This window comes from Rhinolophus sinicus, chromosome 14 (assembly GCF_057876585.1).
Source record: "Rhinolophus sinicus isolate RSI-liver-muscle chromosome 14, RSI-T2T, whole genome shotgun sequence".
Lineage (NCBI taxonomy): Eukaryota > Metazoa > Chordata > Mammalia > Chiroptera > Rhinolophidae > Rhinolophus > Rhinolophus sinicus.
The window spans coordinates 109,648,704-109,672,421 of record NC_142514.1 but is presented as its reverse complement, the minus strand read 5'-3'; the positions used below and the strand labels follow the sequence as shown (position 1 = coordinate 109,672,421).

General features: G+C 40.1%; 1 long non-coding RNA gene across 4 annotated transcripts in view; it reads left to right on the top strand.

The window, feature by feature from the left end:
• The window catches only part of LOC141572188 (uncharacterized), a 148,721-nt gene that overhangs the window by 7,735 nt on the left and 117,268 nt on the right, over positions 1 to 23,718 (top strand). For 2 of the 4 annotated variants that reach the window (XR_012497401.2, XR_012497404.2), the window contains exon 2: positions 21,795 to 21,908. The exons of the other annotated variants lie outside the window; for them this stretch is intronic. This is a non-coding gene — a long non-coding RNA (uncharacterized LOC141572188). The remainder of the gene's footprint in view (positions 1 to 21,794; positions 21,909 to 23,718) is intronic. 4 annotated transcript variants of the gene reach the window in all.

The window sequence follows — 23,718 nt, the reverse complement described above, 5'->3', positions numbered from 1 at the left end:
ACCAGAATTTTCTATCTTGACCAGAATTTCCTCTGCTGCATTTATTTATTTCTATAATACTTACCTCCTCTTAATATTTCATGGGATTTACTTATTGTGTTTAATGTTTATGATCTATCTCTATTCCACAGGGCAGGAATTTTTCATTTGTTTTTTGTTGTTGTTGTTCACTCTAGTATCCAATGTGTCCAGAATAGTGTCTGGCACAACAAATGTTTGTTGATTAAACGAATGAATGAGACATAAAAAGGATATGAGATAAATACAGAAGGGCCAGGATAGAGTTTGTTATTTCACTCAGAGATTCCCATGTGTTATCAGGTGTTTCTTTTTGAGATAAATATTTCATGCTGCAAAGCAAAGTATTATTTATACTGCATATATGGAAACTCATTTTCACTTCTTAATTTGTAAGTGAAATTTTCCAAATCCATTTCATAAATGGATTCCAAAATACATTAATTTTGATTTGCATAGGAAATTATCCTACCATTTTCTGATAAGGCGTTTTGTCTGAGGTCTTATTTCCTAAAGAAAATTGAGTTGGCTTAGATTAATAGTATCACCAAAGTAATGTTTTAAGAACACAGATCTGATCACATCCCTCTCCAGTGCAAAACCTTCTTTGGCAACTTGTTTCTATGGAATAAATTTAAAATGTCATAGAATGATATACAAGTCTGTTTATAATCTGACATCTTCACTCCTACTTCTTTCTCTGCCATCTCTTTCTTGTATTGGGCTATTTGCACTTGCCATAACTCACCTTGACCTTTTAGATCGTCATGATTTTGAAGCTGCAGTTCCCATTGCTTAAGAAGTTTTCTTCTATATTTTCCAATCCCTATTGCTTCATACTTACTCATTTAGTGCATGCTGCATAGTAAATATCTAATAGATAATTGTTGAGGAAATAAATCTTCAAGACTTACATCAATAATTACTTCAGAAAAATCTTCTTGACTTTATTTCTTTTTTACCTAGCTACCTTCACACACCAACCACACAGAAAGGGTTAAGTGCACCTTCTGTTGTAGTAACATATAACATTTACTGAGTGCTTACTTTATACCAGACACTGTTCTAGGCATTTTACACTTATGAATTCACTTAAATCTTCATCATAATTTTACAACGTAGATTCCCATACACCCCATTTTAGGAAAACCAAACCACATGTTAAATAATTTACACAAACAGCTGGTTAGTAGTAGAACCCAGGAAGTCTGTTCCAGAACCAGTTCTCATAACCACTTGGATATACTGCCTTTCCCGTGGCTATTTCCTTATCTTTATAGCACATGTTACACTAACTCTTGTCATCTGGTTTACTTGCCTGTAAGCAACTTGAAATTAAAGATTGTAGTTTATTAGTCTTTTCTTCTTTGTGCCAGGCATACAAGTATGCTGTCAATTATTTTTTTCAGTGACTTACCTTTGAATGAATGAATAAAATATTAAAAACAACCATCTTCACTGTACAGTCTAAGGAAGATGCTCTGATGGGGAATAAATAATCCTGGACTAGTCCTATTATTCCTTAGATAGTGAAACCATTTTCCCTGCACTGGGAATGTTATGTGTTAGGAAAGGATGATGCCAGAAAACAAAGTGATGACATGGCAGTTGAAGGAGTGTGATGAGATGACCATTTCTGACACAGGGAGGATGCATTCAGGATATTTTGAAACAAACTGCATAGCAAAGTACTAAGAGTAGCAACATTTAACAGCTGGGAAACATCAATAACCTTTAACAGGAACCAATCTAAGAATGAAACCAAAATGTTTTCCAACCATTACATTGAATGATGGTGAATAAATTTAATGATAAAAGGAGGTGTCCATACAATTTATTCATTCCATGTGTTATTTATTGTGTACCTGCTATGTGCCAAACACTGTGCCAGGTGCTTGGAATACAGTCAAGACGAGCCAACAGGTATGTTCCTTATAAAGCCCAAGATGCACACAAGAATCATTGGCAGTGCTATCCAAACACCCTAGAGCAGAAGTTGCAAACTGAGGTCCACAGAGTGAGTTTAGGCATGTTTTTCAACATATGCACTTTTTTTTCCCCAAACTTGTTGTCCACCTTAAAAATCAGAATATTTCACATAGAAATCTGGGTTCTCTTGAAAATATTGACAATGTTGGGCTCAGTTTCTCCAAGGTAACAATTAGCTAAAACTGAGTTGTAGCTGCATTATTACATTTCATGCTCACAAGAACCCTATGATTATCATAGTCACTGCTATCCCCAGTACTGGGGAACCACTATCAGCTAACGTAATGGAAGATGAAAAACTGGCATGAGAGAGGAGGCCAGAGAAACAGCAAGTGTGTGTGTGTGTGTGTGTGTGTGTGTGTGTGTGTGTGTGTGTGTGTGTGTGTTAAAGCCAAAGTAATACAGTTTTTCAAGAAGAGAAATGTTTGACAGTGTTACATGTTGTAAGAGATCAGGTCTTCTCCAAGGTGACTATGAGCCTTGATATGAGAGCTTTTGACTGTATTTAATTATCAAACTCAGATGTGGGGCTTTCTCCTCCCTTGGTTAAAATCTCAAAAGGGGCTATTTCCTCAAAGAACATAATTTCAGTTCTAAGGGTAGAAGCTTATGAGGTAGGCTATAGAGAAGTTAGGAAAGGGGAGGAGGAAAAAGTAGGAAGGGGAATATAGAGGGAGGATGTTAGGAGTTGACATGGAAAAAGAGCTTGGGGACAGTCTATAAAGTACCTTGGATTTCATGGTAAAAATGTAGAAATTATTCTCTAGGGAAAGTGGTAAAAAGGGAATCGGCATGTGTTAAATGCCTGCCATGTAAGTATACCTTACGTATATTATCTCATTAAATCTTCACCATCACCAGAGAGGTAGGTATTATTATACTCATTTTAAATATAAAGTCGAGGCTCAGAGAAATTAAGCAATTTTCTGAGTTCACAAAACTAATGAGTGGTGGAGCCAGGATTTGAACCCAGATCTGATCGAGTGCAAAGGCCATATGTTTATGATGTCAACAGTATTATTAATGCCAGCTACCATTCATTTAGAGTTAACTTTTAGGGATGTGAAGATATGGATTTAGTAGTGAAACACTACTATCATAATCTTCAAAACAAGCTTGTATATTTATGCCCACTATACAACGAGCCTGGTACTCAGAGATATAAAGCTACTTGTCAAAGATCATATGGCTACTGAATACAAAAGCCAGAATCAAACCTGGGACACAAAACCCTTGCTTTTAACCATGACACTTGATGGCATTGTCTTCTTTTTGTTCCCTATGACTGAAGAGCATCATAAATTGTGTTATATCCATTTAAAACTATATAACCTTTCCACTTAGTCCATGGTCAGCTTGCTTGCTGGTTGGTGGCTTAGCGTAATCATTTTAAAATGTGTTTTACAAAGCAACTTGATATTTTAATAAGAAAGAGTAAAAAAGTGAAATATCTATTCCTCATTGAAGGTAGGATGCTCTGTGAGCCAGACCAAATTAACTAACTAATCATTATTTATTGTCTACCATATGTCTCATGCTCTTGACCATTCTTCAAGGGTAAGTACAATCTGTGACATTTTACTCCCCCACAAATCACTTTGGGCTTATTTTTTTCTTTGTTGTTCCTAGGTATTTCAATTGACTACATGTTTTTTAGTTCTGTCTACATGTTTATGTTACAATTTTCTCCAAAGACTTGTAGAAATTAGCCTTTTTAATGATATCCCTACTTCACTGCTACATTTGCTGCATAGTTGATTATTGTCTGTGCTAACATGGGAGAGTTAGGGTGCTCAATCCTGAGTAGGTCAGTAAGTTGTACAAGATTGTTCAGCTAATAAGTGGTGGAGCTACATTCCAGCTGAATTCTGACTCTCCAAAGTATGACACTTAAGTCCTCCTTAAATTATAAATGAAAATCAACTGTTGCATATTTTCAATAGAAAATAACAGAAAATGATGCTGATAATTAAACAAAATGGCTTGTTTTTAACAGTGCTTATGTCAAAGAAAAAAATTATATGTAGACATTCTGAAAGAATTTTTACTTTAAAGCACATTTTCCAAAGAATTTTTTATGCAACACTAGTCCCTTAAGATACTCTTAATAAAAAGGTTCCATAGTCAAGGGTTCGATGGGAAAATACCATTAATGTGATAATGTATGTTATAAAATGTGTATATTAAATCTTTGATACCATTCTGCAGTTAAAAAAATACTTAATGAATCTTAATCCCTGCTTAAACTCTTTTTCTGCCTTTATAAAGTTAACATGTTAATACAATCCTTTAAGAACATTGCTGGGTATGCAATGAATTTTAATGGAGCAGAGGTGGGAGAATAGGGCATGTTCCCATTTAATCATGTCCTCGCCATTGATTTCTTTTTGTTGGCCCACATGCATTCTAATGTTTACAGTCTCAAAATAAAACTTTGTTCCACCATGCTTCCCTCTTGAGTTATCATTACTGTCTCCCCAATTTCCTTTTCTCTTTATTGACAGCTTTTGGAGAAAGGAATCCATGTTCACCACCTCCATTTGTTCATTGCCTTTCCTTCTTTCAAATATAAAGTCTCTTCCATGATTTCCTAATGATCAAATGCATAGCTTCTAGAATCAATTCAAGGATGACTCTTTGTAGCACATGACCTGCTAGTCTTCTCTTGGCAGTTATGACATGGTATTTCTGATTCATTGATTCATTCATTCCACAAATATATATCAATTACCCATCCAATTGTGCTAGCCATCATTTTAGGCACTGAAGATACAAAATGAATAATTTAGACATGCTTTCTACCCTCCTGAAGATTGATTCAATTTGCTTTCCTATTTCTCTGAATTCTCTAAGTCGCCTTTACTGGATCCTTTTTTCCTATCCACATGTATAATATAGGCATCTCCCAAAGTCCTATCATTTCTCTTTTTTTCTCCCAGTGTACACATGCATATGCAGACACACACACACACACGGACACACTCTTGAGGTGCTGAAGCTAAGAATTATGACTTTAGATCCCACAAACGTTTGTTGAATAACTGACTTTATGGGTTTTTTTAACACTGGATATAACTATAGCACTTGTAGTACTATTATTTTTATTCAAAATAAGGATTGTTCTATGACCCACAGATGGAATAGAGAGGTTTTTTGTTTTACTTTGTTTTGTTTTGTTTTGTCTTCCCTGTGACAAATAAATATGTATTGAGTGAGGAAAAGGCAGAATTGGATTTTAGAGGACGGTATCATTCATATAGAAAGACACTTAAGCAATTAGCAAGTAGTTATTGGGAACCTCTTAAATTTCTTATTAAGAAGTGATTACAAAGAAGCAAAATAAAATTTTATTATAGAATTTCTCCAAAAATATATCACAGAATAAGCAAAAAGAGTTAGTTAGTTTGTTTGTTTGTTTGTTTTTCATTATTTACTACCATCAAAGAAGGAAAGGAGCATGACCTAAGCTTGCAGTTTCAAGCTTGGTTCTTAAATATTGAAACTACCTTGGGGGCTTTTAAAAATAACATTTGGGTTTCTTCTCCAGAGATTCTGATTTAATTGGTCCAGGGTGCAGCTTGAATGTCAGGATTCTTTTAAGCTCCATAACTCCATCCAAGGTTAAAAACCATTGACCTACACAAAACATTTCAAAGCCTGGTTACTGAGGGAGTGAACAAGTTTCTGGATAGTGGTAAAGACAAATACTAGGGCTATATTCCCTACCTCACAGGGCAAACTTCTGAATTGACCAAATATAATTCTCCCTAAATCTAGAAAGAAAAAGTGGGTAAATATCCTTACTTTTTTCTCCTTTCCTCCTGATAAATGATTAGCAGGAACTGCCACTGCAGAGAAACAGGTGATGATAAAAATGAACAATGAAGCTGCCTCTCTCTTACGGAAAGGAGGACTCCAGAGTTACAATTCAAGAATTTATCTAAAGCTTAAAAGTTTTCCAGCACTGAAATGATGTACCACGCTTCACCCTAATTAGAGGCAGAGAATCCTATAATACATCTCAGAAAAGATAGTAGAGAATGAGCAAGATGAAACAAATTGATATAGCAACTATGCAAAAATACTATAGCACAACATGAAATCATGTATTGCATGCAAAAGAGTCCAAACCATATGAAAATGAAAATATAACCTAAAAGAACAGTAAATAACTCTTCATAAATGCTGCATTCTTTAGAACTTAATGAGAAGCAGTATTCAACGAACAAGAGCTAAAAGATATGATGACAGATGAAATGAAAAGGGATGCTACATGCCTAAGGAAAAAAAATAAGGACCCAACCAATGCCAATATAGAACAAGCAAATAAATTGGACACAAACATTTAATTTGAAGATCAAAAGAGCATTCTCTGTCTTTGGTAAATTTAACACAGAATACTTAACACCAAGACTTATCCTTATTAAACTATTAAACTTCAAGATTTCACCATAATGCAAGTTCCATGAAGGAAGGAATTTGTTTTGTTTGCTTATTACCAGTGCCTAGAGCCCTGTCTGGAAAGTTGTGGGTACCCAGTAAATATTTGTTGATGAATGAAATAATAAAGAAAGATTCCTTCATTCATTCATTAAAAGCAAATTATTGAGTTTTAGGTTCTGCTTACAAAGAGTTTGGAAGTTGCTACTCAATCTTAACAAGTAGAAAGCTGAAGAGATGGAAAAATCAACAAGTCTTCTTGGATCCATAAGAGATGGGAGGACACAGGGCAAATCACTGCTGTCAAGACTGGAGAGTCAGGCGAATACAAGGGGTCACAGCTTACCAGACCTGAGACTTATGAGCAGAAGCCACTGCAGGAAATAGTGTCAGGGTAGGAAAACCTGAATTGTCATTGATGATTTGCTGGAGGCTAACTTCAGACAACTTGGAAAGTAAAAAAACTCCAGGGGGACCCAGATACAGGAGATCCCACAATATTGTGAGATTTACTTCCAGGAACTCAACTACTAGGTTCCCATATTAAGTATCAGGGAAAAAAAATCCTAGGGCTTCCAGCAGGGAGAGGGGTAAAGGAACTACTTGAAAATATACCAGAGCACTTTTCTTCTTAACAAGGCCTGCCTTAGGAGAAACTAGTTAACTAGACCCTAATCTTCTGGGAAATTATCAGAGCTCAAAGGAAACACCCAACTCCAGCCCACTCTAGCTATTCTGACCCACCTAAGGGGGGAGAAAAAAAACTAAGAAACACTTGTGAAGTTCACAGTCCAGAGGCATATATTCATTAAGACACTGAAACCTAATTATAGGACTGTAGAATCTTCACACACACACACACACACACACACACACACACACACACACACAAACACAGACACCTCACAACCACATTATTAAAGACCTAGTTACAGTAGTTTCTTTCAACTTGGTACATCAAGTCTGGCTATCAAGAAAAAGTTACAAGACATAACAAAATGCAAAAAGCACAATTTGAAGACAAAGCATCAGATCCACATATGGAAAGAATGTTGGAATTTAAAACAACCATGATAAATATGCTAAGGGCTCTAATGGATAAAGTAGACATCATGCAAGAACAAATGGGCACTGTAAGCAGAGAGATGGAAATCCTAAGAAAATAAAAAAGAAATTCTAGAGATAAAAAAACACTGTAAAGAATGAAGAATATCTTTGATGGACTCATTAGAAGATTGGACACAATCTAAAGAGTGTCTGAGCTAAAGGATGTATCAATAGAACCTTTGAAAACCCAAAAGCAAAGAGAACAAAGACTAAAAAACAGAATAGAATGCCCAAGGACTGTTGGACATCTATAAAAGGTGGAACATACACATAATAGGAATACCAGAAGGAGAAGAAAGAAAGAACAAAGAAATATTTGAAACAATGATTGGGAATTTTCCCAAATTAATTTCAAACAATAGATCCAGGAAGCTCAAGCAACACCAAGCAGGATAAATGCCAAAAGACTACAGCCAGGCATAGAATTTCAAATTACAAAAACTCAAATATAAAGAAAAATTCTGAAAGAAGCCAGACGAGGGTGAAAAAACCCTTAAGTATAGAGGAATAAAGATAATAACATTCATCTTGTCAGTAACTATGCAAACAAGAAGATTGGAGTGAACTATTTCAATTATTGAGGGAAAAACCCACCAATCTAGAATTCTGTACCCTGAAAAATTATCCTTCAAAACTGAAGGAGAAATACTTTCTCAAACAAAAATTAAGAGAATATTTCACCAGTAGAACTGACTTGCAAGAAATGTTAAAAGAAGTTCTTTAGAAAGAAGAAAAATTGTACTTGTCAGAAACTCAGATCTGCGTAAAAAAAGAAGGGAGAACATCAAAGCAAGAATAAGTGAAGATAAAATAAACACTTTTATTTTTCTTATTCCTAATTGATAAGTTTGTTAAAAATAATATTAGCAATGATGTATTTGGTTATGTTATTATGTGTGCTTATGTGTATCTTATTTATGTATCATATATATGCTTATGTATAAGCACATATAAGTGAAATTAATGACAGCAATGATACAAGGGACAGGAGGAAGGAATTTGGATTACATTGTTATTACAAGTACTCAGTACTACCTACAAAGTGGCGTAGCATTATTTAAATGTGGACTTGGATTAGTTGTAAATGTATGTTGCAAACTAGAGCAGCCACTAAAAAAAAGTTTAAAAAAGAAGCAGAATATATTCTAAGAAAGGAGAGAAAATACAATCATATAAAATGCTCAAAACTACAAGAGGCAGACAAAGATGGAAAATAAAAATAGAAACAAAGAATAAGTGTGAAAAATAGAAAATAATAATGAATATGGTAGATGTTAATCCAACTATCAATAATCACTTTGATTATCAATTATCTAAATGCACTTGTTAAAAGACAGAGATTGTCAAAGTGGATCAAAACCATGATCCAAGTCCCTACTGTCTGCAAGAAGCCAAGTTCATTTATTTTTAAAAATTTATTTTTTTGACACTGCTATTTTTTATTATTCAGTGTACAGCATAGTGGTTAGACATTTATGTAATTTACGAAGTGATCCCTGTGAATGCTCTAGTACCCACTTGGCACTACATGTAGTTATTACCATATTATTGACTATATTCCCTATGCTTCACTTTACATCCCCCTGACTATGGTATAGCAACAAATTTCTACTTCTTAATCCCTTCTTCTTTTTTCACCCACCCTTACACACCCCTCCTATTTGGTAAACGTCAAAATGTTTTCTGTATCTGTGAGTTTGTTTCTGTTTTGTTTGTTTATTTTGTTCTTTATATTCCACGTGTAAGATAAATCACATTGCATCTGTCTTGTCTTTCTCTGTCTGACATACTCCACTCAGCACAAAGCCCTCCAGGTCCATCCATGCTGCCACAGATGGCAAGACCCATTCACTTCCACGGCTGTGCAGTATTCCATTGTATATGTGTACCACCTCCTCTTATCCACTTATCTACTGATGGACACCCAGGCTGCCTCCACATCTTGGCCATTGTAAGCAATGTTGTAATGAACATTTGGATGCACACGTCACCTCAAAGTAGCGTTTTGGGTTTCTTGGGATAAATACCCAGAAGTGGGATTACTGGGTCCTTCTTTGTCTCTTGTTATAACCCTTGTTTTAAAGTTTATTTTGTCTGGTATAAGTATTGCTACCCCAACTTTCGTTTATTTGTTTCCATTTTCATGAAATACCTTTTCCCATCCCTTTATTTTCAGACTGTGTGTGTCTTTTGATATGAGGTGAGTCTCTTGTAGGCACTATATATGAGCATCTTGTTTTCTTATCCATTCAGCCACCCTTTGTCTTCTGCTTGGAGCATTTAATCCATTTACATTTAAAATAACTGTTGATAGATATGTAGTTTCTACCATTTTATTTATTTATCTATTTATTGATTGATTGATTGATTGATTGATTGATTGATTGTCTTAAGTCCCTCGAACATTCCTTGTAATACTGGTTTGGTGGTGATGAACTCCTTTAGCTCTTTCTTGTCTGGGAAGCTCTTTATCTATCCTATTCTAAATGATAGCTTTGCTGGGTAGAGTAATCTTGGTTGTAGGTATCTGCTTTTCATTATTTTGAATATTTCATGCTAGTCTCTTCTGTCCTACAAAATTTCTGTTGAGAAATCAGCTGATATTCTTATGGGAGCTTCCTTATAAGTCACTAACTGCTTTTCTTTTGCTGCTTTTAAGATTCTCTCTTTGTCTTTAACCTTTGGCATTTTAATTATGATGTGTATTAGTATGGGCCTCTTTAGGTTCATCTTGTTTGGGATTCTCTGCACTTCCTGGTCTTATATGTCTGTTTCCTTTTCCAGGTTAGGGAAGTTTCATATCATTATTTCTTCAAAGAGGTTTTCAGTTTCTTGCTATCTCTCTTCTCTCTGGTACCCTTATGATGTGAGTGTTGGTACACTTGATGTTGTCCCAGAGGCCCCTTAAACTATCCTCATTTAAAATCTTTTTTTTTTTTTTTTTTCTGTTTTGCTGGTCTTATTGGATGTTTTCTGCTGCCTTATCTTCTAAATCACTGATTCTAATCCTCTGCTTCATCTAATCTACTGTTGATTCCCTCTAATGTATTCTTCATTTCAGTTATTGTAGTCTTGATTTCTGACAGGTTCTTTTTTATATTTTCTAGCTCCATTTTCATGTTTCCTATCTCTTTGTTGAATTTCTTCCTGAGATCACTGAGCATCCTTATAATGAGTGTTTTGCTCTGCATCTGGTAGAATGCTTATCTCCATTTTGTTTAGGTCTTTTTCTGGAGCTTTGTTCTATTCTTTTATTTGGGAAATGTTTCTTTCCCAAATGTCTCCCCATTTTTGCTGCCTCCTTGTGTTTGTTTCTGCTATGACTCCTGGACTTAGTAGAGTGGTCTTATGTAGTAGATGTCCTGGAGTGCCCAGTGGTACAGTTTTCGTGATCACCTGAGTTGAGTGCTCCAGGTGCATGCCCTCCTATTGTAGTTGAGCTATGGTTGCTGTTTGGATGTCAGTGGTGGGGATTGATCCCTGGGCTCATTGGTTGTGAGGATTGGCCATGACTATAATGGAGGAGCTGTTGTGCAGGTGCTGACCCTCCAGTGCAGGATTTACCTTAGCAGGGCTCTGGTGCCCGTCCCATCTGCCCTTTGTGTGTGTCATCCTTGGAAGTGGCCAGGTGATTCTCCAGCTTGGCCCAAAGTTGGCCATGACGTATGCAAGCCTTGGGGCCTTCTGGGAGCCCCACTTCAGGCTAAGTTCAACTGCAATCTGTGCCCTGCTCAGGGCCACCTGGCATGAGACACAAAGCAATCCTCAGATGGCTGCAACTCATGCTGGGCTTGGAGGTACCTTGAGAGGCCAAGCTATGAACCGAGGCTGGCTGCTACTAGTGCTGTGCTTAGGACTGCTCAGCAAGAGGTATGGGGCATGCTAAAGCCAGATGCTGCTTATTTTGTTTTTGTGAATCTTTGAAAGGTTTTAGGAAAGTCTGCATCTTGAGCCAAGACAGGTCATTTATATGGGAAAGCCACTGGAAGAGGCTTGGGTGTGCCTCAAAGTTGGGTGGGAGGGTCTCAGGGAATCACCAGAGCAGGGCTGATGAACGGTGTTAGCCACGTTGATGGAGACTTAGATATGGCGGCTACCTCAGTCTGCATGCTGTGAGTGGGGAGGGCTCAGCGAAGAAACAAAGTCTTCTGCCAGCTCCTCTGTCTGGGATAAAGCTGCCCCATCCAGGCCTTTCCCTGAATCCAGACAACTCAGTTCCTCCAAGTATGTTCCTGGTGCCTTTTAAGCTGATGCCCTAACACTGAAGCTCAGAGCAAGCGAATCCATCAGTGAGTAAGTTTGTGCCTGGGCCCTTTAAGAAGAGCACCTAATACTCTAGCCACCTTCTGTCTTACCCAGCCACAATCTCTGCTAGTTTTCACAGCCAAAAGTTATGAGGACTTCTCTCCCCAGAAGTGGAACCCTGGATTGCAGAGCTTTGTGTGGGGCTGATACCCCTTACTCCTCCGGGTGGGACCTGTGCACCCAAGATATCCCTCCAAGTTTTAATGGTCACATGTGGGTGTGGGACCAGCTCACTTTGCATCCCTGCTCCTCCTACCAGTCTCAAGGTGGCTTCTACTGTATGTCTTTAGTTATGGGGCTTGGATTCAGCTAGATTTCAGGAGATTCTCAATGATAGTTGTTCTGTAGTTTAGTTGTAATTTTGATGTGGTGGTGAGAGGAGGCCATCACAGCATTTGCCCATTCTGCCAGCTTGATCAGAAATCTAAGAAACCCACTTTAAATATAAAGACATATATAAATTAAAAGTAAATGGATAGAGAAAAATATATCATGCTAACCCTAATAAAAATAAATCAGGAGTAGCTATATTAATTTCACACAGAGTAGACTTCAAAGTAAGGAAAGTTATCGGGAATAAAGAAGGGCATTTCATAATGATAAAGATGTCAATTATCTAAGAAGACATAACAATTCTTAATGTTTATGCACCTAAAGAAGGCTATCAAACTACTTGAGGCAAAAATTGGTAGAACTGCAAGGAGAAATAGATGAATCTACAATCACAGTTGGAGACTTACACACCCCTCTCTCAGAAAGGGACAGTTCTAGCAGGCAGAAAATCAACAAGGGACGTAGTTGACCTTAATGACACCATGGATCAACTGAATGTAACTGACATATATAGACTACTTCACCCAACAACAGCAGAATACGCATTTTTCTCAAGCTCACATGAAACATTCACCAAGATAGATCACATTTTGAGCTTTAAAACACACCTTAACGAACTAATAACAGAGGGGAATTTCTCAACTTGATAAAGATTATCTGTGAAAAAAATCTATAGCTGACATCTTATTAAATGGTGAGAAATTTGGAGCTTTTCCCTTAGACCAGATTTAAGACAAGGATGTTGCCTCTTACCACTCCTTTTCAACATCGTACTGGAAGTCCTTGCTATTGCAATAGGCAAGAAAAGGAAATAAAAGTATACAGAATGGGAAAGAAAACATAAAACCGACTTTGTTCACAGGTGACATGATTGTCTATGTAGAAAATATGAAAGAATCAACAAAAAAATTTAGAGAATAAAATGACTCAAGAATTATACCCAGCCAAAATGACATTTTGATATAAAAGCAGAAAACAAACAATTTCAAACATAATACAGTTAGGGAACATAGCATTATTGAAGGAATATTTTGATGAGTAAGTCTAACAAGTTAAGAGATGAATCAAAATATAGAATTCCGGAATATAGAAATCATAGTAAAAAGACTGGGGGGGGGGGGTAAGCATTGCATCAAGTATAAAAACCAATATGAATTAATTATGGGATATGACAATAGGAAGTGAATATTGTTAAATATTGACAATGTAAAGATAAAAAATAACCAAATTTTTGAGAGATCAGAGGAAGGAAATAGGAAAAAAGACTGTTAATGTATTCTTTAAAGCATGACATCGATAAATATTTACTAAAATTGATAATTGTAGGTTTGTTTTAAATGACAGATCTTATTAATATTTTACAGTCTCTCATTGTCTCCCGCACTCTGTACATAAAACTTTAAAGAGCTCTTTTAGGAAATAATATCTCTTGTGAAGAAATATCTTATTTGAATATGACAATTCCCTCAATTTACTTATTTATTTTCTATTAAAATTCAAGGGAAATAAAATTTAATTATTCTCCTGGCCATCTAGCCATTCACCCATCTATCTGTAGTTGTATAGGAAATATCTTGAATTATTTTTCCTCTAATATTAATAATAGTAATTTATGGGCAGTGGGGTTTAAAATGATATATAAACTTAATTTCTAGATTGCTTGGTCCCTTACAATTAGCATGTATTATCTTTACAAAAACAATAGGGTGATTTTTCTTTAAAATAAAGAAAATTTAGAAGCTAATTTGCTAACATATTAACCATAATTAATTCTGGGTTCAGGAATCTATTATTTTTATTAGGTTGGTGCAAAAGTAATTGTGGTTTTTGCAATTGTTTTCAACCTTTTAAACCACAATTACTTTTGCACCAACCTAATATTTTCTGCTTGTATTTAATATGTTTTTTTGTTTCTAAAAACAATTAGCAAAATATTTTTTAGAGGAAACATGTTTAGAAATTCGTTTAATAAAGAAAAGCATTTGCAAATAAGCACATTACTAAGTTCCACTTTTCAGCATGAAGTTTAAGATGAATTTTGCCCTTGATTCCTAAATTCAAACAGTGAAGAGTTTGATAGAACTTTAAGTTATTAGAATGTTTAATGAGAATACTTGCAAGCAAGAAAAGCACATGTGGGAACTGCAGGGAAGGGAAAAAGAGAATAACCATTTCATGAATGCCTACTATGTGCTCAGCACTGGACTAAGTTTTTTTACACATGATCTCATTTAGTCTTCACAATAAACCTATGAGAGAGGCACTATTATTACTTAAAAATGAGGTGTCTGAGGTCCTGCAATATTAAGTCCCTTGCTAGGATTGTCTGAGCCAGAAATCTAACCCAGGTAGTATAACTTCAAAGCCCTTTGCATTCATTCTCTCATTCAATCCTCATAATAATTCTTTGGACTATTTTCCCCCTCACATATGAAAATGAAATATTTAAAGGTGAAATAATTTTCCCAAATTACATGACAGGGCTGGGATTCAATTCAGGCCTGTATGATTCCACCACTCATGGCCTTTACAGTGTACCAAATATACTGGTGCTGCCAAAAAATGTATGCAAGTGGACACTTTGGTCAACGTTGCTCAAGCAGTAGTTCACCATAATCAGAAGTGTCTGGATGCTGATGATAACCACTTTGAGCACCTCTTGTAATTGCAGCAGTCAAACGTGACTTGTATTCATCTTTTGTTATCAGTATATATTAATATGTATATACTGATATATATATATATATATATATATATAGCTTTTTCCTTTCTTAAAATGTTTATACAATTTTTTTTTTTTTTGGCACCCTCTGTATATAGCTTCAGAATGAAAGATTTCCAATTATTGCAGGATATCCAGACCTGGAGATGTTTTACATTATGATTCTATGAAGCAATAGCCAAGTGCTTGTGTTTGTGAATTAGAAAATAGAAAAAGAAACCTTGGAGGAGTAACTGCTTTGAGATGGGTTATGTGAAAATAACAGTGTCTGATATGTACACAGAAGTATATAATACAGACAGTCAAATTGTTTCAGGGATGAATAAATCAATGAATATAGGTTTTATTTTTGTGTAGGAGACCAATGTAGAAGTTACTAATTTATGGTTTAATTTTACCCTACTGTGTTATGAACCCACATTCTGAGGTAATGGGCCATGGAAAGAAACTCCCACCATGCTTTAAATTGAGTCTTTAGTTTCTTGGAGGGAATGATACGCCCTCTAATAATCATAGAATCATAAATAAATAAATTCATAAATGCTCCTCTGAAATTTAAAAAACACAACACATATTTTAAAGTTTTTCTTCAAGTAAAATAGTACCTTTTAAGTTATCCAGTAACGGATCCAAAATGTAGATAATCCCAAACCACAAATGAGCCCCAAAGTAATTTATAGTTGGTTTAAGAATATGTTAATTTTGTTTGGTAATACTGGTAGTGTATTTTGGCTAATTGTACCATATTTAGGTTAATGTTAAAATTGATCTGATTTCCTAGAATAGTAAATGTCGACTAGCTTATTCAGAAGGTCTAGGATTGTAGCTTTGCAAATAGATCTGCCTCTGGGTAAGGAACACTTAAATAACAATTAACCTTGAAACTTTTCACTTCATTCCTTTCATACCTAGGTTGGGCTAACAAAATCATTTTATGAAATGGCTATTTGAAGGGAAATTTTATAGTAGGTTTTAGGTGTGAATCCTAAAAACTGTTTTATTCCAAAACAATCAAGAAGACCAGCAATGTTTATGCTGGAGAAGAACTATTGGCTCATTCATAAAAATATTTTTAATCTCCTCAAGCATATTTACATTATTTTTATAGTCACTGTACATTCCTGGCATCTTCATGTATAATATTGATATATAATCACTCTACTTCCTAGCGTTTTATTTAAACTAGAAACAAATTTATCCTTAAGAAAAGAAATTAATAAAACACCTAAGTTTATTTTTTAAAATTTAATTTAAATGTAATTTGCTGCTGGTACTGTCCTTCTAAGATCAACTAGCACAAAGTGGAGAACTGAGCAGAGAAACTGTTTAGAGTCAGAAACCTACGTTTACTTCCTGATTCCACTTCCCAACTGTGTAAACATGGGCAAATTACATAACTGCTCTGAACTGCAATTCAGATATATTTAACACTTACCTTAAGGGTATGTTGGCTTGGTATATACTTGTATGAGATGTAGGTGAAAGCATGTTGAATAATGTAAAGACTACACAAGTGGTATTTATTACCTTCAGTTTAATATAGATGTGAACTTCCCTGAACCTTAGCTCTAGGGTGGGAGCCTCAAGTTAATTCTGGAGTTTCTTGACTCTCTAAGCATTGTGACAGGCACTGGCTCTGTTTCTGATAGGAGAGAAAGGGGAGGGTGGTTGTTGGGGAGAAAGATGCTTCCACATATCTTTCCCAAGCTATGCAAAAAGGCCTTACCAAACCAGAGTATGCAAATAACAGTGACACAATAGGAATTCACTTCCCTGTAAATTAAACTTGAGAAGACTTTTTGTTTCCTGTGTAAGCTAATCATTAAGGCCCTGAAGGCTGTCTCCATAGTTCCAGTGATAAAATACTTTGATGTTAAATTACTGAATGATATCATAACTCAAAGAACAGAGCAGAAAGAGGAGAAAGGAAAATGCTTATGTTGACACACAGAAATGCTTTAGTCATTATCAAGGAATGGAAGGAACATAAAGTATGTATGAATATTTAATGGTGTTTTCAGAAAATTAAATTTTGCAAGAATGTGCTTAAGCATGGGGCATTGCTCAAAGGCTAGTAGCCCCATCAGGGCAGACAATCAGACAGTCTTTTGTTTGCACACTGTGTGTGGCAGGGAAGGGAAGGAAATAAAAATTAATTTTCTGAGGAACATATAATGGCTGCGTTAGAGCAGTAATGTATCTTTTAAGTCTTTTGGTTAGGAAAAAAACATTAGGCACCGTCTACATTGAATCTCAGGACAAGGTGAGAAAATAATGCCTTCTAGAAAGAAAACATCAAGTGAAAATATCTCTATCACAGACTATGTTGCTATAGGCATATTGTTGCTCTTAGGGGAATATTAAGAAGGGACAAGATAAAATTACAGCTGATACTGCATTTTTATGTTATCTTGAAAAAGTAGCAGCAGAACTTAGCTTAACCAAATATTAACCATCTTCCCACATGCTAACCAAATACAAGCAGATAAATTGAGAGATTTCAAATTTAAGTATTGGCTAAATTTATTGGCTGATGCTTTATACATATATCTTGTGTCTTACACTGTTAACATGACAACAGGCCTCAAATGGAGTCACTTGTGCGAAGCCCCATGTTACCAAACTGAGACTTAATTACAGTTTCTGCAGTCCCAGAAATGGAATCTTAAACCAGTCAATCAGGAATTACCTAATCAGCACTAATTAGATAATCTACCAGATGGAGCCCTGCTACCCACTAAAGGAAAGTAACTGTAATAACCAACACTGTTTTGCCTAGTATAACTTCCTTGTCTTTTCCCTTCTGCCTATGAAATACTTTCATTTTGTACAGCTCCTTGAAGTTCCTTTCTGTTAAATTGGATGCTACCTGATTTGAGTTGAGTTTTGCTCAAACTCTTAAAAATTTTCATGTCTCAGTTTATCTTTTAACAACACAACTATGGACACAGATTTGGAGATGTCTCTCTCTCCCCTCCCACACATAATCACATTCTATGAACTATCATAGTCAACTTGATGACCTTCAAGCATCCAGATCTATGTGTATGAAAGAAGGAAATAGAGATAGAGACAGAAATAGAGATGACAGAGATAGAAAGGAGAAAGGGGAAGGAGGGAAAGGAGGGAGAGAGGGAAGAAGGAAGGAAGGAAGAAAGGGAGGAAGGAAGGAAGGAAGGAAGGAAGGAAGGAAGGAAGGAAGGAAGGAAAGATGGAAAGAAGAAAGGCAGGAAAAAAGGGAGGAAAGAAGAAAGAAAGGGAGGTAAAGAAGGAGGGAGAAAGAAAAGAAATTGTGTGTAAACAAGTGTCATGCAGGAGACCCTGCTCGCTGCGCCATTTGTCGTGCAGGGTGGCCTGCGGGGTCTCTGGTCCCGCTCCCCACATAAGAACGCAGGATATGGTGAGGCCAAAAAGGAACACCCACGGAGCCATAGGTAGGGGAGTCATACCACTATATTCTCTCTGGCGGCACTATAGTCTCACAGAAGGCTGGATCCACATTGTACGCAAACCGCCATCCACGCTTGCCAGCCCAGCTGCCATCTTCTTGCTAGCCCCCATTCTTTTCTCCTCTTCTGCTAGCGTAGCCACAGCAGTTATATTAGTGGCCAATGGCTCACTGGTTACAGCTGACAGCCACCTAGCCACAGTTGATGGCCATCCAATCACAGTTGATGGCCATTTACTACCTGAGCCAGCACCTGTCTATGTGAGGCTGAGAGCCTGGAAACTACTTTCTGGGGCTCTGCCCCCACAACAAGTATTAGTTTACTAAACCTCAAAGAAGTAGGTAAAGGGCTGAGTTATGATTGGGAGGTGAAAAAAGATTAGGTCTTTAACTTCATTAGTTAGAAATAGTCTATAGTGCAGAAGAAATGTACCCAAGCATTTTACAACCTTGTGGGGACAGAGACCCAGAGAGCAGTTTCCAGGCTTCTCAGCCTCATGTGGAAAGGTGCTGGCTCGGGTAGCAGATGGCCGTCAGCTGTGACTAGTTGGCCGTCAGCTGAAACCCTTGAGCCATTGGCCACTAATATAACTGCCGCGGCTGCATTGGGGAGTCGAGGAGAGTCGAATAGGGTCATCGGTCGGTTGGCAGAGAAGCGGACAGCAGGTCGCACATTGTGTGAATCCAGCCTCCAGTGAGACCGTACTGGTATGACTCCCCTACCTATGGCTCTGTGGGTGTTACTTTTTGGCCTCACCATGCCCTGCGTTCTTACGTGGGGAGCGGGAGCAGAGACCCTGCAGGCCGCCCCGCATGACAAATGGCGCAGCGAGCAGGGTGTGGTGTCGGCCGAAACTCTCCGGAATGTGCTGGAGCAGTTTATATGTATAAAAGCTCAGTTTCATAAGCAGGGTACAGTGCCAGCCAAAACCTACCGAAGGATGGTGGAGCGGTTTGTGCGTGTGAGAGCCCAGCTTCGGGAGGCCCATGAGGAGCGACACCGGGAACGGGAGGCGCGGTCTGCCTGGGAGACTCAAGCCTCCAGCTGGCACACCACCCTCTTGGCCATGGACGGCGTTGCCTTCATTTTGGTGATCTGCTGCGGCCTTGGGCTCCGAGGGCTGTGGACATCTTCCGCGGAGGCCTCCACCCACTCAGACACCTGGCACGGGAGCAAGATTCCGACCAGGTAGGAATGGAGTCTGTCTCTGGGCAGGAGGACGTGTGGCCACCGCACAGTGTGTGGTGCCCGGAGGCTGCTGTTCTCAGGAGTTGGATCCACAAGGAGCGGTGGGAGGACATGGACGGCTCTCCGGCCAGCGGGGAGAGGGCCCTGCAGGCTCTGGCTGAGCGGTTGCCGGAGGAGGAGAGGGCTACACCTGGCGGGGTGGGCTGGATGTTCCTCACGGCCTTGAGTCTCAACATGGAAAATGTGCTTCATGAAATGGCCCAGGTCCCAGACCAGGTGTCCTGGTTGGAGGCACTGGAAGCCCGGGTCCGCCTATTGGAAGAGGGGCCCCACAGTGGAGACTCTGAGCTAGAGGCGGAGGAAGCGAGTGGAGACAACGTGGTTCCCAAGCCCCAAGCCCGGCCAATCTTGAAGCAAAGGGTAAAACATGAGCAACCTTTGGGCCCCGGGGGCATTGCTGCCGGCAAGCCAGCTGTGACTGAGTGCACAGCCTACAGGCCTTACACTCCCACTGAGTTGCAGGAGCTGGGGAGGCAGTACTGACAGTGCCCTGGAGAGCCAGTCTCGGCTTGGCGATTATGTTTGTGGGATGAGAGAGCAGACAACATTCTCTGTTCCCCAGGTGAGATGGAAAAGCTAGCCTTCATGACAGTGCATCCGTCCCTGCGACAAAGGTTACAGCACTGCCATAGGTTGGCCCACGACCAGGGCAACCATTCTCTAATGGAGTGGCTGACTGCTGCGGTATGCACAGTATGGGGACAGGCTGGTGAGCTGCCAGACAATGTGAGTCAATGGCAGTCATATACGGAACTTACGCAAATAATCCGTGAAATGGGTATGAGACATGCTATTTTCAACCCTAATATGCAGGGGCCGGATGACGAGCTTTTTACAGCCAGCATGAGAGATCTGGTTTTGGATACTGCACCTGCGAGTGCTTTTGGATCCTTGGTTTCTATTCTTACATCTTATGTAGGGCGACGGATCCTTGAAGTTACAACTGCCATGGCAACCCTAGGGGATGTTGAAAACCAGAGGTGAAGGAAGTTAAGACAGGAGATCCGAGCAGTTGAGACCTGGAAGCCCAAATCAAAAGTAAGGAGATGAGGTCGTGGGCCTCAGAGAGCAACACGTGCACAGATGTGGCATGACCTCGTGGCAGCAGGGGTCGATCGGGAGAAAATAGACCGACAACCCAATGCACTCCTGCTGGAACTTTGGAAACAGTTGCTTCTGGAATAGCAATTCTGGAGAAGCCTAAAGGAGAAGTCTGGGAAAGCGCGACCCGTGTCCCTCCAGGACTTCATGCAGCCGCTTGAGGCCGACTCCTTCCAGCTTGATTAGGGGTGGGCCCAAGGTACCCGGTCAGAGGGGAGGATCAGGGACCGGAGGCCCCACGTGGAACTGTCCCTACATTGGTCCCCTTCTAATGTGCAGAGGGTTTTGGCCCTAGTTGACACTGGCGCAGACTACATTCTTGTTTATGGGAACCCAGAACTCTTCCCCGGACCAGCAATCTGCATTGATGGCTACGGGGGGAAAGACTGTGACTGTGAAAGCCGTATCCTTACCACTGGGTATAGGAAGGCTTCCCCCTCATACCTATAAGGTGGATGTCTCCCCCGTTTTAGAGTATATTCTAGGGGTGGACGTGCTACATGGCCTCAGCTTACAGACATCGGTAGGAGAGTTCTGTCTCCGGATCTTGGTGGTGAAAGCGGTGACATACGGGCATGCTCACCACCCTCCTCAAGTGTTGCCACAGCCTTGGCGCGTGGTTACAGTGCGACAGTACCACCTGCCAGGAGGGCAGGAGGAGATGGATGAGGCCAATGCACAGTCCCTTAAACTCTCCAGTATGGCCTGCCACAAAGCCAGATGGGACCTGGCAAATGACTGTGGACTATAGAGAGTTAAATAAGGTGACGCCACCTTTGCACGCGGCAGTACCTTCAATATACGATTTGATGGATCGTCTGACTGTCTACTTGGGAACATATCACTATGTAGTGGACTTGGCCAATGCTTTTTTCTCCATTGAGTGTCAAGAGCAGTTTGCTTTTACTTGGGTGGGTGGCAGTGGACTTTTCAAGTCCTTCTGCAAGGAGACTTGCACAGCCCCACTATCTGCCACGGGCTCATGGCCCAGGATTTGGCACAGTGGGATCACCCGTCCTCTGTGGCCTTGTTTCATTATGTCGATGATATTCTATTAACATCAGATTCTCTTTCTGATTTAGAGCAAGCAGCTCCCTCTCTTCTCCGCCACCTGAAGTCATGCGGCTGGGCGGTGAATGAGGGAAAGCTCCAAGGCCCTGGCTTATCCGTCAAGTTTTTGGGTGTTGTGTGGTCGGGTAAGACAAAGGTCATACCTGAGGTGATTATTGACAAAATACAAGCCTTTCCCCGGCCGACCAAGGTCTCCCAACTGCAGACATATTTAGCTCTGCTAGGATATTGGCGGGCATTTGTACCCCATTTGGCCCAACTAGCAAGGCCCTTGTACAATATGATAAGAAAGGGGGCCTCCTGGGATTGGACAGAGGCTATAGAGCAAGGCTTCGTTGCCACGAAACGGGCAGTGCAGCAGGCACAGGCTCTGCAAGTCGTGGATCCCGGCTGCCCATTTGAACTTGATGTTCACGTAACCCAAGAGGGGTACGGATAGGGCCTCTGGCAATGGCAGGAGCGTTTCCGGTTGCCAGTGGGATTTTGATCCCAATTATGGAAAGGAGTGGAGGTCCACTACTCTCTAATAGAGAAACAGCTGGCTGCTGTGTATGCAGCCCTAGTGGCCACAGAAGCCATCACAGGAATGGCACGGGTGTGGTTCGAACAACCTATCCCGTCCAGGGGTGGGTCCATAGTTGGACCCAGGGACCCAAAATGGGCGTGGCACAGACCACCACCCTCGCCAAGTGGGGTGCCTACTTGGAGCAACATAGCACCCTTAGTTCAAGCCCTTTGAGCACAGAGCTACAACAGGTCCTGGGGCCTGTGGAGCTTGTAGCCCAGGCTGAACCAAGCGCTCTGCCTAGAGGGGAGGACTTGGAGCCCTCGCCCTACAAAGAAGGACAGTCCCCAGTACCTGAGGATGCCTGGTTTACCGATGGTTCTAGCCGAGGGGCTGCAGCTGTTTGGACGGCTATTGGTGTGCAGCCCAAAACAGACACCATTTGGTTTGATACTAGGACAGGCCCGAGTAGCCAGTAGGCTGAATTATGGGCTGTGTGGATGGTAATCAGCCACGAGCCCCGGCCCCTAGTTATTTGTACTGACAGCTGGACGGTGTTCTGGGGCCTAACGTTGTGGCTCCCTACATGGAAACACCAAAACTGGTTGGTAGGACACCGTCCACTGTGGGGTCAAACCATGTGTCAGGACCTCTGGGACCTAGAGCAGAGAAAGGAGGTGACCCTAATGCATGTCACAGGTCACTCCCCCTTAGTGTTCCCAGGTAATGATGAAGCAGATGCCCTAGCATGGGTCCGATGGTTAGAGCGGGCTCCTGCCACTGATGTGGTCCATTGGCTGCATAGGAAATTGCAGCACGCTGGAAGCCGAACCATGTGGCAGGTGAGCAGACGCTGGGTCCTGCCTTTGAAATGGCAGGAGATAGCAGATGCCTCCTATGACTGTGCCGTCTGTGCCCAGGACAGCCCCCAAAGGTGGAGGCTCCCCTGGGAGACACAGCAGATTACGCGAGGGAGGGTGCCCCTCACTCGCTGGCAAGTGGATTACATTGGACCCCTGCCTAAGGCCCGCAATGTGATATACGCATTTACAGCAGTGGATACTGCTACGGGGTTGATGTTTGCTTGACCGTGTCTGGCTGCGGATCAGCGGCATGCAGTGGTTACTCTTACACAGCTGTGTGCCCTTTATGGTCACCCCGAAGTCATTGAAAGTGACAGGGATACCCATTTTACGGGGCAAGAAGTGCAGCACTGGGCTGCCAGGATGGACGTGCAATGATTGTTTCATATTCCGTATAACCCACAAGCAGCTGGAATGATTGAACGCTATAATGGCCTTTTGAAGCAAGGTCTCCAGGTGTCAAAACACCCTCCCACGATGTGTGACTGCGCCTCGCGTCTATGGGACGTCTTGAGAGTCCTGAATGAGAGACCACGGAAGGGAGGGCCCGCACCAGTAGAAGCTCTG